The sequence below is a fragment of the Antechinus flavipes genome, chromosome 5, assembly GCF_016432865.1.
Source record: "Antechinus flavipes isolate AdamAnt ecotype Samford, QLD, Australia chromosome 5, AdamAnt_v2, whole genome shotgun sequence".
NCBI classification, from domain to species: Eukaryota; Metazoa; Chordata; class Mammalia; order Dasyuromorphia; family Dasyuridae; genus Antechinus; species Antechinus flavipes.
The window spans coordinates 166,790,829-166,810,613 of record NC_067402.1 but is presented as its reverse complement, the minus strand read 5'-3'; positions in this window follow the sequence as shown (position 1 = coordinate 166,810,613).

Below are 19,785 nucleotides of genomic sequence, written 5' to 3'. Positions count from 1 at the left end.
TATTTCTCACAGTACAGAGGTTTCTCTGTCTCATCAAGTATTGGCTCCCTTTTTTGTTTGTTTGTTTGTCTTGTAGGATTTATTCATAGATGCTTGGATTAAATTATTAGAGAGAAAGATTTCTTTCTGTTAGTAATTTTTTTTCTGTTGACATGCCTCCTCAACATCTTTGAATTTTCTTCTTCCTGAGATTTATGTTAATTTTAATCAATTTTGCCTCTATTTACTTTCTTTTTCACTTCTGACAGTGATTTCTTTAGAGAATGTTTCTTAAAGCATCTCAGTCTCTTTATGCTGTACACCTATCTAAATCTCTGTTTCCAAATATCTTTTGGGTAGTCAGAACTGGGTTCAGGTAGATGCTATATTATTTTCCCTCAGGATTACTAGAATGCTACACAATACTTTCCTCTCACATATATATTCATATACACTAACAGACATACACACATGTACATACCCATATGTCTTTTTCTTGTTTCCTGTACTGCTCCCTCTTTTCTTATTCTCTGCCTCATTTGTTACTTCATCTGAACAGAAGTTCAGGAAACTTATGTACAAGTGGTCCAAGATTGTCTTCCTCAGCACCGGCACAAGTGTAGGACTGATGATATAGGGTTATCCACCACAAGATTATATATCACAAAATCACTGATACTCTTGAGATATGGGATTGTCTACCTGGCATTGGTAGTCTAGAACTTTGCCACCCCGTATTATAGTGTTGTGGCCTCTAATTTGCTTTTACTTCTTAAGAAATGCTGTATATCTCACCAGATGTTTGTCATTTCCCAAACTTCCAAAACCTGGAGCTGGGATAGGCATAACACTGGAAGGAAGGAGGGAAGACCAGGGTATGGGTTTGAATGGTATTACAAGTTCATATGTTACAGTTCTTGGGTCTATTAATTCAGAGTCACTGTCAATTGCTTGAAAGAAGGGGCAGGAATTTTAAGTGTATGTAGGGTCAGTGACCTTCATTTTACATTTAAAAATTTTTTTATGATTTTTAAAAATTTTTTTGGGAATTTGGGGTGTCTCAAACCATGGGCATAAATGAAATCATCTTTTTCATTGTTGTACTGTTTATTTTAAATAATTTTATACAATTGTGAGTCAAAGTAAATTCTTAATCCACTCTCTTGTTACCTTCAATTTGAATTTAAAAATAAATCATGAATATTGGCTAGGTAAACAACCATCCTTCTGAAAAATCAAGTGATTTTTAATGTAATAAATGCTCAATATGAATCAATAGCTGAAGAAAAATAAATAAATGGAAATTTATGCTATCCTGAGTTATCTTGAAAACTGTATATGTGTAAAAGGAGGGCAATGATATTTACAAGATACTTTTCTTTGATCAGAGTACAGCTAAAGTATAATATTTAATTTTTGGAAATTGCATTCCATTATAGCAAACTAAAGATAATATTGACTAGCACAGTAGGAGAAATGAAGATGATATGTAAGGACCAACTGAGGCCTTTTTTAAAAGTTATTTTTAAGGAGGTTTTTTGAGATGAAGGGGATAGGAATATTATAGCTATCTTTAAGTGTTTAAGTATATCATATGAAAGAAGAATTAATCATGTTATCTTTAAGAAAAATAGCATTTGTTAAGCATTTTCCATATACAAGGCATAGTGCCAAGTATTATAATTGTATAAAACAGCAAGAAGTAGTTCCTTCTCAAGAAGGCTAATATGGCAACTATGTATAAATTAGAGAGAATTGTAAAGATATAAAAATAGGTAAATCAGGTTAATTTATGAATTAGAGAAAATTAAAAAAAAGAAAGGCAGTGGCACTAAGGGGAATTTTGAAGGAATTCTTGTAGAAGTGTTCTGTTGGAATACAGTGTAGAGTCAGATTTGCTTTCAATCATGTCCAACTCTTCATGACCCAATTTGGTGTTTTTTTGGCAAAGATACAAAAGTTATTTGCCATTTCCTTCTTCAACTCATTTTATACATGAGAAATTAAAGCTAACATGAATTAAGACTTGCCGAGGGTCACACAGTAACTAAGTATTTGAAGTCAGATTTGATTTCATAAATATGACCTGATTCCAAATTTGCCGGGCTATCCACTGTGCCACTTAGCCACTAGAGTCAGATTTAGGTTTGATGATGTTAGAGAGATATCTAAAATTGAAGTTTGTTGTGTGGATAGAGTGATGTAAGAAAGACTCATAATTTTTATTTAAATACGGTCTCAGAAACTTACAAAATTTGTGACTCTGGGCATGTCACTTAACTGTTTACCTCAGTTTCCTTATTTGTAAATGAGTTGGAGAAGGAAATGGCAAGTCACTCCAATATCTCTATTTTTAAAAAAATGCAATCATGAAAAGTTAGGCATCCTAAAATGACTGAATTGATATTCCAAGGTAGCTGCTGTAGGACAAATGAGAAGATTTCACAGTAGAAGGAATTGCATGGGGGGGTGGAGCCAAGATGGCAGAGAAGGCACATGCGCCTTTCTAAGCTCCTCTCATACCTTCATGACCTATTATTAAATTCAGCTCAAAAATAGCGCTTAACTGGTAAAATTCACAAAAATTAGAAGTACAACAACTTACCAGCTGAAGATAATCTGGAAAAGATTTGTCCTGAGTGGCCAGAGCAGATCAGCACAAGCAAGGATAGAACCAAAGGCTAAGGTCCTGAGCGGACCAGGTGGGGTGGCCTCTGTGGTTAGAAAAGTCATAGGCGACTCTGCCATAGGTTGGACTGCTCTGCATTGATTGGAAAACAGTAGACCAGCAGAGAAATTAAAGCCAAAGGTAGCAGATACTCTAAAAAACTCCAGACCCTAAGAAGATCTGGCCATACCCACCCAAAATTGGAAGTGACTCAGTGCAAACCACAGCACAGCTCTGCAGCCACATTCTGCAGCATGGGCCAGTGCAGTCACAAATCTACATGGCAGGGGAGCACAGCCTGGGGTAGCCTCTAATCTGCACAGTGGAGATCTTGACCTGGGGCAATAGACCTGCAGCAGATTTATGCTTCCCTGGGCAGAGACACTTCCAGTCCGCTGGACTATAGCTGGACAAGTTCCCATAACCATAACCCCACAACGGCTTTGGCTTTGGGTAATGACACTTTCACTGCTCAGCCTCTAGCCCTTGGGCAGTCACTAATCTGCACAGTGAGGTTTTTCACTGGGCACTTCCACAGTTTGCCCTTGCAGGCCTGAGTCACTTACGATGCGGAGCTTTTCCCAGAGCATTCCTGCAGCACAGCTATTCTTTGAAGCCCATTTGCAGGACAGCTACTGTCCATACACCTATCCTTGCTCTGCAGAGGAAGCTGGTAATCTTCTGGCCCTGAAGGCAGACTACAGGCTTTAAAAAAAAAATGAGTAAAAAATCAAAAGGAAAATCAAAAGCTTCTATACAGAAAGAGAGCAGGTTTTCAACCCCAAGGAGACTAATAGCAAACAGTCTCCAGACAAAAGCACAAAGAGGGATGTAACCTAGTTCCCATCACACAAATCTCTGCTAGAAGAGACTATTAGAAATCTTAAAAGAGAGCTAGAAGAAAAATGGAGAAAGGAAAGAGAGGCTATGCAAGAGAGTAACAACTTCCTGAAAGGTGAATTGAAAAAGGTAAAGAATTCCCAGGAAGTGCAGGGAAACAGAATTTGTGAATTGGAAAAGGTAAAAAAAATCCCAGGAAAGTAGGATTTGTGAATTGGAAAAAGAAAATAACTCACTAAAAAAAATAGTGAAATGGAAAAAAAAAATTCCATAGAGCAAAACAACTCACTTAAAAATTCAATTGGACATATACAAAAAGAAGTAAAAAAAAAAAAAAAGCTAATGAAGAAAATAATTTATTAAAAATCAGAACTGAACAAATAGAAATGAATGATTCATTGAGACATTAAGGATCAGTCAAGCAAAACCAAAAAAAAAAAAAAGAAGAAAAAAAAAAGAAAAATTAGAAAATAAATGTTAAATAATCTACTTGGAAAAAGCTACAGACCTGGAAAATAGATCTAGGAGAGATAATCTGAAAATTATTGGACTTCCCGAAAACTATGATGAAAAAAAGAGCCTAGTACGTATATTTTACAGGAATCATCAAAGAGAACTGCCCAGATGTAATAGAATCAGAATGTAAAATAGGCATTGAAAGAATTCATCAAACACCTTCTGAAAAAGACCCTAAAATACAAACTCTAAGGAATATTGTGGCCAAGTTTCAGAACTATTAGACTAAGCAAAAAACATTACAAGCAGCTAGGAAAAAAAAAAAATTCAACTACCAAGGTGCCACAATAAGGATCACTCAAGATCTGGCTACTTCCACATTAAAGGATTGAAAGGCCTGGAATCTGATATTCCAAAAGACAAAAAAACTTGTATTGCAGCCAAGAATAAACTATCCAGCTATGCTGTATACATATATAACATTTAATTTAAACTTTAACATATTTAACATGTATTGATCAACCTGCCATTTGGGGGAAGGGGTGGAGGGAAGGAGGGGAAAAGTTGGAACAAAAGGTCTTGCAATTGTCAATGTTGAAAAATTATCCATGCATATATTTTGTAAATAAAAAGCTATAATAAAAAAAAAAAAAAAAAGGAATTGCAGGGAGGTTAGATAATGGAGAATTAGAACATATTTGCAGGAAATTTACGTGTTAAAAAAAAAAAAGTGAGAATAGAACAAGTGTTAAAAGGGCAGCAATTTTATGTAACAATTTTATTTTTTTCTTTTCTTTCCTTTTTTTTGTTCTTTTTTCCTTTCCCCTTTCTTTTTTTCTTTTTTTCAATTCTCTTTCATTGTGAGTCTGATTTTCATTTATTTATTCATTCATTCATCTGCCAAATTATTTATTTATTCATTTATTTATTTTGATAAGGATATAGGAAGATGCCACCAAAGGAGAAAAGATCAAATATGCTGCAAGGAGACAGAATAATTGCACCACAAAGGTCTATGAAAAAAATGGAAGAAATTGGGTCAAGGGCACAGGTGCTGAAGTTAGCCTTGCAAATGAAAAGGAATACATTTTCTTTTGATAAAGGGGGATAATGAAGAAATAATACAAAATAGTATAATCTATTAATAAACTTGTGCCTAGGAATTCAGAAGGAATATAATTAAACCTGCCATTTAGGATAATCTTACCTAGCAGACTAGTTTATTTTAGTAATTTTATTTCTCTCATTGAAGAGCAAGGAAGTTTAGCTATTTATTATTGTTGCATTAACAAATGGTATACTTTTGAAATTGTCCGTCTCATAGAAGCATACTAGCTATTACTTTAGAATTCTACTATATAGAGAATTATAGTTAAGAGGTTTATAATGTGATATTTTGGTTTTGCTTCTGTGGAAATAAGGAAATAACAATGTAATATTATACCAAAGAAAGAAAATATTAAAAATAATATTTACAATTAAAAATGAATTAAGTTTCTTTATTTTTTTGAAGCAAAACTTCATAGTTGATTTTGATTAAAGCAACCTAGTGTTCCTCTCCCAAGGGACTTCTATAACCCCTCCTGGTCTTGATGGGCATTGGAGATATCATGATTTATAGAAAGATATTCTTTTAAATTCCTAACCTATCTCTGGTGCTCCAGCTCCCATTATTCTGTGCTATTTGTTGACTTCCTTTACTTTCTTTCTATCTCTAGGTTTTCAAAGTATTTGTCTGGCTAAAAGCCTATAGATCTAAGTTTCTACAGATAGAGAGTATGTAGATACCAAATATGGATGAAAAACTTGATTTTTTTTTCCCCAAACTTAAAACAATTCTGCTTTGTTCACCATTACTATTACTCAAGGAAATGAGGGGGGAAGACAAAATCACAAATTGCATAGCTATACAATCCTTAATTTTCATTTATGCTTATTTGGCATTTTGATTTTTAAGAGTTATTTAATGTTCAAAATGTGAGGGATTTTTAGAATCTAATTAACCTTTTGAACATTTTTCCTGTCTCAAAAATATTTGTCAACGACATAACTAGATTTATGAACTCACCTCCATTCTCCCTTTTTAGAGAGGCAACTTTATGATGTGCCCAATACAATTTTCTAAAGCTCTGCCTAAGTCCATCTTATGGTTGGGTATAAGACACTCAAAAAAAAAAAACAGTTTCTTAACTATATTCTTTTTCCCATCACATTTGCATTTGTTTAATTTGGAGCAATTTGTCATCCTGTACTTTAGAGAAGTGCTCTGGTTTTGGATGAAATGCAATGTGAATTAGAAAACCAGATGCCAAAATGATCTTCTCATAGTAACATCATTAAAGGATATAAAAAATAACAAAAATTAACTTTAATTTAAACACTACAATATGCTTTATTATAAAGTTAGTCTTATGACCCATCATTCATTACAAGAGGGTTGTTGTTTTTGCATCTCTGGACATTTCAAATTTATGAACTGATATTAAATTCTTTGGAATTTGCCTGAGCTTGATGTTGTCTTTGTTATTTAAAAGTACATTTTACAAAAAGGATTTATTTCCTAATCAACATATGAACAGCATATTTCTTATTAAGCTTAATAGAACTTCTAAGGTTGCAGTCACGCACGTTGAACCAAGAGCACTAGTTGAAAACTTGAGAAATTTAGAGTTTAAGAATTCTTCATGCAAGCTGAAACTTTACCTCCAAACTTAAACCTTTTTAAAATAGCTTAATCACACAAAAGTGAACCACAAAACTCAGGAGAATGCCTATTTTCCTCTGTGTGTGTGTGTGTGTGTGTGTGTGTGTGTGTGTGTGTTTCTTCAATTCATGGAGGAAGTAATGGAATATCAAAATGATAAATGAAGAAATGGGCATTTTTTTTGTGTGTATATGTTTTGTTTGTGTTTTTTGTGGCAGGGTTCTCTTTTCTTTCTTCCCCAGAGTTCAATTTTACATTTCCAAGAATGATTCTGTAATAACTAATTGTGCCAAATTTTATAAACTAAGGTTAAATGAGAACTCAATTTCAAAAATATTGATTTGATATGGAGTGATAATATTAATCTCATATTCTGCCTTTGGCCCTTGAATTTGAATAAAAATATATATCAAGTACCTCTGACAGGCAAAGAATATGATGGTGGCAGTGTGGCATAGTAATGGATACAGAAGATCTTCAAAACCACAGAGACCCAGGTACGAGTCTTACCTCTAAAACATAATAACTATGTGACCCCAGACAAGTTTCAAGATTAGGGGAACGAGCATATATTGAATACCTACTGCATGTCAGGTGCATTTTTAAGTCCTTTTTTAAAAAATCTCATTTAAACTTCAGAACAGCCATGAGACAATTTACAGTTTTTACATTTGAGAAAAGTGAAGTAGATAGAAGTTAGTTTCCTAAATCCTAGAATAGTAAGTGTGTAAGGAAAGATTTAAACTCTAATATTCCTAATTCCAGGTGTACTACTCTAGCCACTATGATACACTGCTACCTCTAGGTTGTTCTCTACCCTATAGTTAATCTACTATTTTAGGGATTAAGGAAAACAATTCATAGCTTCAGGTATTGTGCATTCTATGAGAAGGTGCATATTTATAGTATTTATGCAAATATTAGGTAAGTTAAGAAGAGAGAAAGCATTAACAGTATGAAAGATAAGAGAAAGTTTCACAGAAGTGGCCATCAAGCTCATAGGAAGAGAAGAAAAAAGGCTGCATTCCAAATTGGTTGAATAGTAATTGTCCTTCAATCTTGAAGAGGATCAATATGACATCACTATATTAGAGACATGTTACAGTGTGTGCAGTTACAGTCAAAGCAATATGAGCTCAGAATGTTCTGCCATAGGTTATATAGGTATAATAGTCCCCATAAACATTTGTTGTGGCTTCTCTAACTTCAGGCATTTCACATTTCTTCGAAGCTAATTCAATTCTGTTTTGTTCATACAACACAACACCTTCTCTGATGAGAACTAAACATGCTGAGTGGTCCTGTGCCAGTGTGACCAGGAAAAAGTGATACAGAGACACTCTCAAGATCTCTCTTAAATAAAATTTTAGAATTGCATTTCAAATAGTTTATGAAATGCACAGAGATGGGGGGGTTGTACTCATTTGGGAGAATAGCAGAAAACTTACTTTCATTAGAACAGAGTATATGAAGAAGAGTAATTGGAAAATAGCACTAAAAAGGTAGATAGGAGTTAGCCTATGGAAGACCTTGGAAGCCAGAACAAATTGTTTGTATTTTATTCTACAAGTTATAAGGTGCCACTGAAGGATTTTTGAATGTAGAAATCATGTGATCAGACTGGTAGCTAATAACAATAATTTGTACCAATACATTAATATCCCAAGATGCATGGCCTAGTGGAAAGAGGATCACATTTAAAGGACATGGTATCGCATTCTCCTTCTATTGTTTACAACTTTCATGACTCTAGACTAGATATTTAGCCTCTGTGGGTCTTAGTGTTATCTTTTATTTAAGAGGGCTTGGATTTCTGATTTCTGGAGCTCTTTCCAGTCTTGAATCCTTTGACTTAATCATGAGTACAGCTTCAACAAGTTTGAAGAATTTGCATTATGAGTGAGTTCTTCAGAATTTGGGGGTTCAATAAAAATTGATATTCATCAGTGCATTATTAGTTGCTATGAATTAGAGGAGTCTTAGTTTCATTTAATAAATCTAAATTCCTATTTGAGTTTTTATTCAGTCTTTAATTGAATATTTTAAAATATATTATGACCCACAGGATATGAATGATAACTTTTGAATAGAGTGAATTAACTCTATTTTGGTAGTTTTGCTAATTTTTAGATGTAAATTTGTGAAGAATCTTTTTTTTTAATAATTATAACTTTTTATTGACAGAACTTATGCCTTGATAATTTTTTACAATATTATCCTTTACGCTAACTTCTGTTCCGACTTTTCTCCTCCCTCCCTCCACTTTCCCCCTCCACCCCAGATGGCAGGCAGTCTTATATATGTTAAATATGTCACAGTATCTCCTACATACAATATATGTGTGCAGAATTGAACAGTTCTCTTGTTGACAGGAAGAATTGGATTCAGAAGGTAAAAATGACCAGGGAAGAAAAACAAAAATGCAAACAGTTTACATTCATTTCCCAGTGTTCTTTCTTTGGGTGTAGCTGCTTCTGTCTATCATTGATCAATTGAAACTGAGTTAGATCTTTTCTTTGTTGAAGAAATCCACTTGTGAAGAATCTTTGATTTCACCAGGATGACAAACTCTTGGTTACCTGAACTTATTCTCTAATTCATATTAACAACTTCTTTCCTTTCTCTGGTTTAGTAAATTAGTTAAGGGTTAGGTGACATACCTGCAGTCTAATGGCATGCTTAAATCATATTTGATTTTTAAATTTTCAGTGAAAATATTTATATCTCAGAAATCAATACACACTACAAATCAGGTTCTTATTTGTTGTGTGATTCAGTATCTAAGCATAAGAAGTAACAGAGAAGATGCCAATAATATTCAGATAAAACTTTAAAAAATTTGTGTGACCTTTTTTTTGGAAGAAGTAAATGGGGTAAATACTGTTAAATATTTATCAGAATCTTCCCACTGTAATCATATAGCTAATAAAAGTCAGAGAAAAGATTTGCATTTATACATTATTTCTTAAGAACCTAAAAATCTCTCTTTTATGCTGTGAGTGTGCTTTTCTTATCTTGTAGATATCAATTGAAAATTAAATACCTAACATTTTAATAGAAGTACTAGGGGGAGATGATATGTTTACCACTTGAGAAATTGTGTGTGTGTGTGTGTGTGTGTGTGTGTGTGTGTGTGTGTGAGACAGACAGACAAAGAGGAGAGACAGAGAGACAAAGAGACAGAGAGACACACACAGAGTCTTAAGCAAAGCTTAAAAAAATTTTTTTTTGTTTAACTATGAAGTGTGGGGGGATAAACTTTATACCAGTCAAATGTATACAAAGAAAATATCTAACAAAGAGAATAAACATTGTTTGTATATAATTTGACAATTTAAGAGAGACAGCAGAGATTGAAATCAGCACCAAAATAAAAAAAAAAAGGATAAAAATAGGGGAAAACTGTGTAGAATCACAATTACTACAACAGACCTATTTAAATTATCAAACTCATGATGAAAATAGAATATGTAGATAGAGAAATAGAGATACATACAAACATAAATAACATGTTCTTTCAGATTATCACTATTTTCTTTGGCGGTTAACCAATTTAATCAATATAAAAAGACAAAGAGCCTATTTCAGTCTTTTACAGAGAAGTTTCCCCCCCCCAATAAATAAAGAGGCATGGACAGCTAAGAAAAACAATAATGTAAAAAAAAATCTCACTTGTAATAAATGATGGTAGAGTAGGGATGTGGAAGCATTGAGACCAAGCCCAAAAGCAATATACATATTTCTGGCTTTTTAATTGTAGCTATAGTCATTCCTTTTAAAGTATAAAGAAGCTCTGTGCTCATCTTTGTTTCTCCCCCCCAAAAAAAGATAATAAAATATTAATCTATCTTGTATGTCTCATTTATAAATACTGTCTTGTATATCTTCTTTCTCAGAACTTTAGTGGAATGACATATACATATAAAGGTATCTTATATATGGAATTAAACAAAAAGACTTTCACAAATTATTTTTTTTAAGGTGGCCAGATCTTTAGTTTCATTGTTGCCTGAATAATATAAAGAATACAAGCTTTCACTGTTCTTATTTATTGATTATCTCATCCCAAACATTTGATTCTATAAAGCAAATTGCATTCTTAAAAAGTTCTTGTCCAACATGCTATTTCTCTTGTGTGTGTTATGATTATATTAATTTTTTAAAAATGTAAACAGAAAAATAATATTATCCAACAGTTCTCTAATGATTAGTACCAACTGGATCAGAAAATATGGAGATTATATCAGCTAAAGATATTATGGAGCATGTCCTGAACAGAATTTAAATAAAATAGCAAATTTATTCACCAGATGTTGCTACTTATAGACAATATGCTGAAAGCTTCAGTAATCAAAGAATTATAGAAATACTTGAAACATTGTAAGGTCCATGATTGCCTAAAAAATAGTGTTCTAATAATACAATCAAATTAGTAGAATGACTACATTCCAGATTATAGAATGAATTATTTAGATTATACATATATCTTGAACAGGTACTACAGATGGCCAGTAACTTGATCTCATAATCAAAAAAGACAGAAAAGAATGAAATTAAAGATTGAAGATATTTTGCAATACTTCCATTGATCCCTTGCTACTCCCTGACACAAAGTCCCCATCTTTTTTGACATTAATATTATTTCAGTCATTCTTTGGGTTTGTGAAAGTCTCCTTAAGAATCATAAAGGAGATTCATCCAGGATACAATGAAAACCATAAGGTATAAGTTGATTTAAGTACACTACAGTATTTGTACTTTACATTATTTGTATAATAATGACTTGGATAGTCACATAGTACATGGACAGTTAAATTTGACATCAAAGGAACTGGATATGAATCTTAGGTCTAATACTGTTGGTCTGATTTTCAATATCACTTCTGCTCTCTGAGTGTTAATTGCTTCATCTATAAAATGATAAAATAAAAAAAAGATAAACTAAATTTATCCCAAAGTCTTTTCTCAGTCTAAAATCTATAATGATATGATTCTAGAGAATAGTGCATAAAGTATCAAAGAAGAAATATATAAGAAGAGGGGAACTAGTCATATATCAAAAAGGAAGGATAATACAGAAAATATTAAATGGCCAAAAGGAAACATCCCATAGCTTTGGGAAACTCCTTGATGGGAGATTTGTTGTAGTATATAGACCAGCAGATCAATGACGTGTCTCATTGGTTCACTGACATTTCAAAATCTTACATTCTGAGAATTTCTAAAAATGATTTGTGTGTAATAGCATTTAGTAAACTTTTAAAAATTAATTTCACAAATTTTCTTTCTTTTTAACTGAGACACTGATGTACATTTATAGGTAAAGTTCAATATGATTATTTTCTATAATAGTAATAAAAAGATTTTTAGAAGTGAAATTAAAGGAATTGTTTACTTAAGAGGAGTCACACTTTACTTTTCTGCATTTAAGGTTAAATGCTTATTGCTTAGCAATTTAGCACTCATTTCTTTAGGATCCTTCAAAATTAAAAATAAAATAGAAATTTCAAAAGGAATGAACAAATGATTTGTGCTTTTTTTGGAGGGAATAAAAGAGTGATTATAAAAGATTTCACATCCGACAGCATTGTACATAGAACAGAGGTTCTTTTTTTTTTTTTTTCCTACTAGATATCCTGGAATAATTCCAGTTTGGCTGAGTCTTTTTTCCCACTGTCTATTGGCCAATTAGATAAAAAAAAATCTTGGATGGTTCTCCTAAATTGCCATGTATTACTGACAGTTGTTAACTATCTTTGGCGGTGAAAGGAATATTATTCGATATCTGAGACCAAAAATGTTTCAATTAGGACAGAGGAATAAAAGAACTAAGTGACATACTTGTACAAAAAAGAGCCTTTGTCACAAGAGAATTATTCTGCATGTAAGTTTGTGGTATGCTAAGGTAAAGGACATATGGAAAATACATTTGCTGAGCAATATTAAGGAAAGAGTATGTCATGTAATAAAGCTAATTTATGGTATCTTGGTATTAAGTATAACTTGATATTTATAGCCAAATATTGTTTTTGTTTTTGTTTTTTTTTTTAGTTTGACATCATTTTATCTATATAGAGGATTTCCATTGGATAAGTCTTGTGAACTGAAAATATATACCAGTAACTCATCTGTTACCTATTAAGTTAGAAAACTGTTGTTCTGACAGGCTGGATGACTTGCTCATGGACACCTCACTATTATATATGAGAGACTGGACCGAATCTGAATCTGACCAGTATGTTCACTGCCAAATTGCATAGTTAGAAGAATTACAAAGATAAGGGCACAGCATAATATATCTAGAGCTAGAGGACATATAGTACAGTCTCTTCATTCTGTAGAGAAAGAAACTGAGATTAAATGAGATACAGTGACTTACCTAAAATCATCCATGCACTAATTATCAGAGGCAGGATCTGAACATAGGTTCTTTGACTCCAGAGTCAATACTCTTTCCGCTGTACCTCTCCATTATTGAAATTTTTGTTTCAGCTTCACAAAGTAACAAAATGATCCCAAAAAAGAAAATATAGAGAGATGGTGTTCTACCTGGAACTGAAGCAGATCAGTTCAATTCACCTAATATTTGGCCATATTGGATATATAAGGCTATGATGCCAAAAATAAATGAAATATAGTTTCTACTTTCATTGACCTTTTAATATCATAATTGGTATGAAACAAATGCACCTAAAACTTGAAGATAAGGCAGAATATGAGGCATTCCAGAAACCTTTTGTTTTTTCAAAAGTTTCCCAGTATTTCCTGCCTAGAAAGAAAAAGAAAATCTTGAAAGTTTAGATAAAGTTCACATCAGAAATAAGCATCTGAACTTGCAATACTTATCCAAACTGAACCTTTCCAATTCATAAATCACTTCCCTGAGTGTGATATAATATAATGTGGGCACAAAATAAGCTTCTTTGAACACTGATTAATTTCCATGCTTTCTGGGCTTCCAGGATGATTAGGTCTTTTCTTCTGTTCACAACAGAAGATGCCTTGACATAAAGAGATATTCAAAACCTCCAGAAAAAACTAGAGCAGCTTGGTCCTCTTTTAAGAGATCAGAGAATTTCTTTAACATGAACTGTCTATATACATAAACCTATATATATATATATATATAGTGCCCAGAAATCTGTGATATATTTAAGTATGTGAGTTAGTTCATTTTAATTAAAGTGAATGTAGCCTTTTGATCTGAAGAATAAACAATCTAACAATAGGAAAAATGCAATCTGTCGAGACATATTTGAGTTATTTTGCAGTAATTGGCTTGGCAGCAGCTTCAGTCACAGATTTCTGTTTCACAGATTGTCCCCAAATGAATAAAGGTTTGCTTTGAAATGTAATTAATATTACGTTCAGCTGCAAGACATTCTCAGGTTGTCAAAAGAATTTGAAGGAGGTAGCTTCAAAAAGTGAACAAAATAGCAATGAAACTGAGAACTGAATTACGTCAAAGGAATGGGTGCTGTGTCAGTTAACTGGACTGACACAAAATATTGGTCTCATAGACTGTACTTTATCTCCCAGTCAACCTGCTAACAACAACAAAAAAAAAAAAACCCTGAAGTATGTGACCAAAGCCTTTATCTTTTAATTTATTCATTTGTCCAGGTTTGCAACATTTGAAGCCTTTGAGCAAAAGGTATACTACAAAACCTGGGAAAGGATGAGTGGGAAGGGATTGGGGATTATTGTGAGTGAGATGACAGTAACAAATATCCTACACTATAACCAGAAAGAGAAAACCCTAAAGCATCATAGCCAGCTAAGTTTTGTGCCTGCTTATAATGTGTTTACAATATGATATGGTTTATTGTTGAACTACTGAGAACCTTATTCTCTAATAGCTATTTTCCAATTAATAAATGCTTACAGAATAGGAATAAATAGCTCTCAAAGAAAGAAATAAAATCTATCAATAATCATATAAAATGTTCTAAATCATTAATGATTAAAGAAATGTAAGTTTAAACAACTCTGTGTTTCCCTTCATGTCTGTGTATTTGGCAAAATGGCCAAAAAAGGAAAGAAAAATGATAAATACTGCAGGGGATGAGGAAAAGAAGGGATATTAATAAACTATTTGTGAAGTTTTGAATTCATCTAGCTGTGCTATACTAATTTGGATCTGTGCTCCTAAAATTATTAAACTGTGTATAATATTTGACCAGAAGTGGCAGTACTATATATACATATATACATGTATATGAATATGTGTATACATACATATATATTCATGTATATATATCCCAAAGAAATCAAAGAAAAAGGAAAGAGATTTAAATGTGCAGTGTACTCAGTATCATATAGACACATACACAAGTATATATACATACTAACAATAAAATATACATATATATGTATACATATGTGTATGTTCATTTATATATGTGTATATACATACACATTATAATAATTATAACAATAAATCACTCTGTGTAGTATGAGTCACAGAATATATATATTCTATTTGTAGTGACAAAGATTAAGATAAATTTGTATATATGAATGTATTCAAATGAGATTGTGTGTGTCTTAGCTTTTTTGTGATGCAAATCATTGGAATCTGAAGGGGTGCTCATTATTTGAATAATGGTCCTGAAAGTTGTGGTTTATGAATCTAATGGAAGACTATTATGCTATAAGAAAAAATAAAGAGTTTCATGTCAGAGAAAGAGCTGTATTTCATGAAAAGACTTGTATGATCTGGTGATCTGTCTCTCAATCTCTCTTTCTCTCTCCTTTCTCTCAAGTACTTTGCAGACCTTAATCCATTACATGAATATGAGCTCCTACTACTAATATTATGCATTCAAAATGTTAATTTATTAAAACCTACTTTCATAGTTTAAAAAACTCACCTTCATCTTGTTTTGAGTCCAGATATAATATTTAGCTCTATCTCTATACTAGGAAATTTTCTCTACCTCTGCACATCAAAAACTTCATTATAGCTTAGTCTTAGGTAACTATCTATGTCAGTAAAAAGCTGATTGATTTGCTCAAAGTACAATATCAAGTAGGGAACAGACATGAACTTGAACGCTAGACTTTCCGACTCCCAAGTAACTTCTCCATTCACTTCCCCTGATTTAGTTGAGGAGGGTGATGATAAGTACATCCTCAAATATCCACAACAAATAGACAACATGTGTTATTTCTTCTAATATTTTTATACGAAGTTTGTGACTAATTAGTTCTGTGGCATTAGAAAATTTTAAATAAAATAAAATAAAAACATAGATCACATGTTGATTTTATAGTTAAATATTATGTGTATATATGTACACGTATACATGAACATGTATACATGTATACACACAATCACACACACACACACACATACATACAGACACTTCCTAATGAGAAATTTGGTAAATATGTCCTATTTTTCCATTAAGTGAGTTGCCTGCAATATTTAAAACAAGAAATGTACCAAATTACAAATAAAGAAGAATTTATGGCTTGATGACTAGAGCCCTTTATGATTTCTTGCAGCTTGTCTACAGGTAGCATTAAGTCTCTTTCTTCTCAGATACAAAACTCTGTGTCTGCTTGAATGTTCTAAAGACTTTGTTGGTGGAATTTTTTTATTCAAATAATTCTATTGAAACTCTTCTTTTTACATTTAGGTTTGTCAGATGGTGAATGTGCTCTTTGGTATAATTATGCATCTCAAAATTGATTTTTTTCCTGTGGTAAGGATTAGTAGAAAACCAAGTACACAGAGAATTTGATGTATAAAATGAAGCTGTTTGAGAAGAATATTATGAAAAGAAGGAGGAGGGAGGATTGGAAATGTGGCCTACTGTATATCCTAAATCTGGCTGCAAGACAGGCTTTTGAACAAGCTGTTATTTTCCACATGGGAGTAGCATTGCTACAGTAAAATGCCAGATTTCATCCATCAAAATGTCATGGCTCATATTAAAATGTCTTCAGGGACCTAAGGGAGGGATGGGCAAAAGACATCAAATCAATTTTCAGGCAATTGCTCTAGTTTTCAGAACCTAAGCCCTGTGTGATGGTGTTATGGCTACACAAAGGGAGGTTATAAATAAGGTCCATATATCAAGGGAGGAAGTAATTTGGGAAAAGGCAGCTGATTGGACTTGTGTGTGAGACTGAACATATGGTCTGGGGACAGCTAGGTTATCATTCTATACATTCCTACAAGAGACCAAAGCCAAATCAATATGTCAGAGAAATGCTTTTATTGTCAGAGTTTGGGAGCCAATATTTTCAGACTTGTATCTGTCTCTTACAGAATAAAAAATAAATGCTGAGGGTTTTATTTTATAATTAGTATGTAATTATAAGCAAACCCTATTAGGCATGTCAATATGGTGATGGCTACAAGTTTACTTTGAACCTCTTCCTAGAGATGCCCTACTCATGAAGCCCTTCTTATGAGAATCTAGTAGTGGTAGAAAAAATAAATTAATATCACTTAAGACTTTTTAATGAAGAGTATTTGAATATGTAAGTCTTTTAATGTCTGAGAAAATTATTGGGAGGTTTTTAATATACAAAATTCACCTTTATATTGTGGGTATTAATACTTGAACTCTGTTAGCAAATTGTATCCTCTGGTAGCAAATTTAATTGAAACCAAGTAATGCTTGATAATTTTTTTAAAAAGAAAAATTACAGGAGTAAGAGAGAGATTATAAATTGGAACAAAGGAATGCTGAGGTTTAGGGTTGCTTATTTCTGGAAAAGGAAAAAAAATGCTGAGGTTAATAATGTGAAATTACTAGTCCAGTTGCTTTCACGGAGGAAATTAGGATCAGAACAAGAATTAGAGTTTATGTTGCTATGTTCTCTGGCTCTGTGCTAAGAATTGTCAATTATGACAGGATGTGTAATAATAATTTGCTGCTTATTACCTTGAGTTTTACTTAAAACACACGTACACACACACACACACACCACATGATTTTTACTTCAAGGAAAAGGCTTTGACACAATGCTTCTAATGTTCAATTTTCACCAGTTAATGGGAATTGTTGGCTCAGGAAATAGGTACATATTCTATTCATCAGGATGTCATTGATTTGCTTCATTAAAAAGTTAGGCAAACTTTTGAGTTTCTTATGTCTTATTTTACTTGTCAGAGGAAGGCAATACTAGTCTCATTTTATTTCACAAGGATCCTCAAATATCTTTTAGATAGGACACTTAGCTAGTCACAATTCTAAGAAACAAAAATAAATCAGATTGAATTTTTAAGAATAAATTTAATATGTATAGATTTACTTATCATATGGGTTGTCTTTTTGGCAGGGCAAAATGAAATTGTGTATTGATAAAACAGTACTTACTAGACATGTTATAATAAACAAGTTGCTTGAAAATATTTCAAAGACTTAGCTACTCTGGACAAAGGAAAAGGAATAGAACAATTTAGACAAAGGAATTTATTTTAATATTTCCATGCCTCTTGCCCATTTGTTTTTCCTTCCTGTCATTTTACTTTGTAAACCCCAGGTTGTTAAATTTAATAAAACAAAACAAAACATCAATTTACAAATACTTCAATAATTTTTTTCATTCTAGTAAAGGTCATGTTTGAAAAGATAGAAAGGGATTTTGGCTGGTTACCCATCTTGAGCTAAAACTCTTGGAATACTATATTGAAAACAAGATGATGTAGCTTTTGCTATATTTAGACATTTAGAAATTGGGTTTAAATTTAAATCTTCCTTGCATAATGTAATTTTAGTGTTGTCTGCAACAGAATAACAGGAATAGATGTATAAATATTGCATTTCTTGTTTCTGTGTATGTTATGGATATAAACATCACAGATTGTACTGATTTTTCTTTTAAATACCCACACATTTTTTTGAAAAGAAGTGCGATGGAAGGAGACAGACTTTTCTGCAATATATCTTGGTAAAATACTGTGTCTAGGATGAAAATTTAAGTATCCATTGGCACATCTACTAAAAAAATGTCACATAAAGAATTGAAAGGCAGTTGTCTATTGTGAATAGAAGACTAGTCTTGGAACAAAAAAGACTTGGGCTTAGGTCCTGCTTTTTCTATGCTTGTCTCTGATTATACAAGAAAAAAAGTTCCTGAGACTCAAAGGAATTAATTTGTACTGAGTGAATGATGATGTAAGTGTTTATATAGCCCATTAAGGTTTTCAAAGTGCTTTAAAAATATTATCTTATTTGATTTGTACAATAGTCTCATGAGATAGTTGCTATTATTCCCATTTTATAGATAAGAAAACTAAAGCTTTTATAGGCTAAGTAACTTGCTTATGATCTCCTGGCCAGTGAGTGTGTAAAGCTAAATTTCTGATCCTGGTCCAGGTACAAGGTTACATTCATTGTACCACCTAGTTGCCCAAATTTTAGCTTGATGCCACATAAAATAAATAAATACAAGATAACTGAGAGAGAAAGAGAGAAACACAGACACAGAAACATAGATGCAAAAAGACAGAGAAAACATTAAAAACTAAAGACATCAGGGATAACTTCCATAAAGTAGTGATACCTAAGTTGAACCTTGATAGAAGATAGAGTCCAACAAGTCACAAATAAGCAGGTACTACATTCCAACTACAGATGATTAATTGTAAAATTATATGGAGTTAGAAAATGGAAGGAATTCGGCAAAATAGCTATTAGTCCAGTTTGCCTGAAATACATGTGTGATGAAGATAGGAGAATAGTTTTGAATTAGATTGTGGAGGGCTTCCTGGGGAAGTAGTTAATTTTTTTTATACTTAAGACAAGGGAAAACTATTGAAGATTTCTGAAGAATGGTCAAAACACATGGTTAGATATATGGATCATACATTGAAGCAAGGAAAGATTAGGGGAAAGGAAATGGATAAAGAGGGTACAGTAGTTCTAAAGGGGAAAATGTTTACAAGAGTCTGAAATGGAGTGGTGATGTTTTTGCTTGTTTTTTTTTAATGGAAAGGGAAAGAACATCAAAGTTATTATGGAGATAGAATGGGCAATTTGGAGATCATAAGCTAATGAAAGATTGAAGGGTAAAAGAGATGGAAGAATTGAGGATGACTCAGAATTCACAAACCTAGATAATTTGAAAAATTAATAGTGTACTAGAAAGAAATAAGGAAATTTGTAGTACAGGCAAG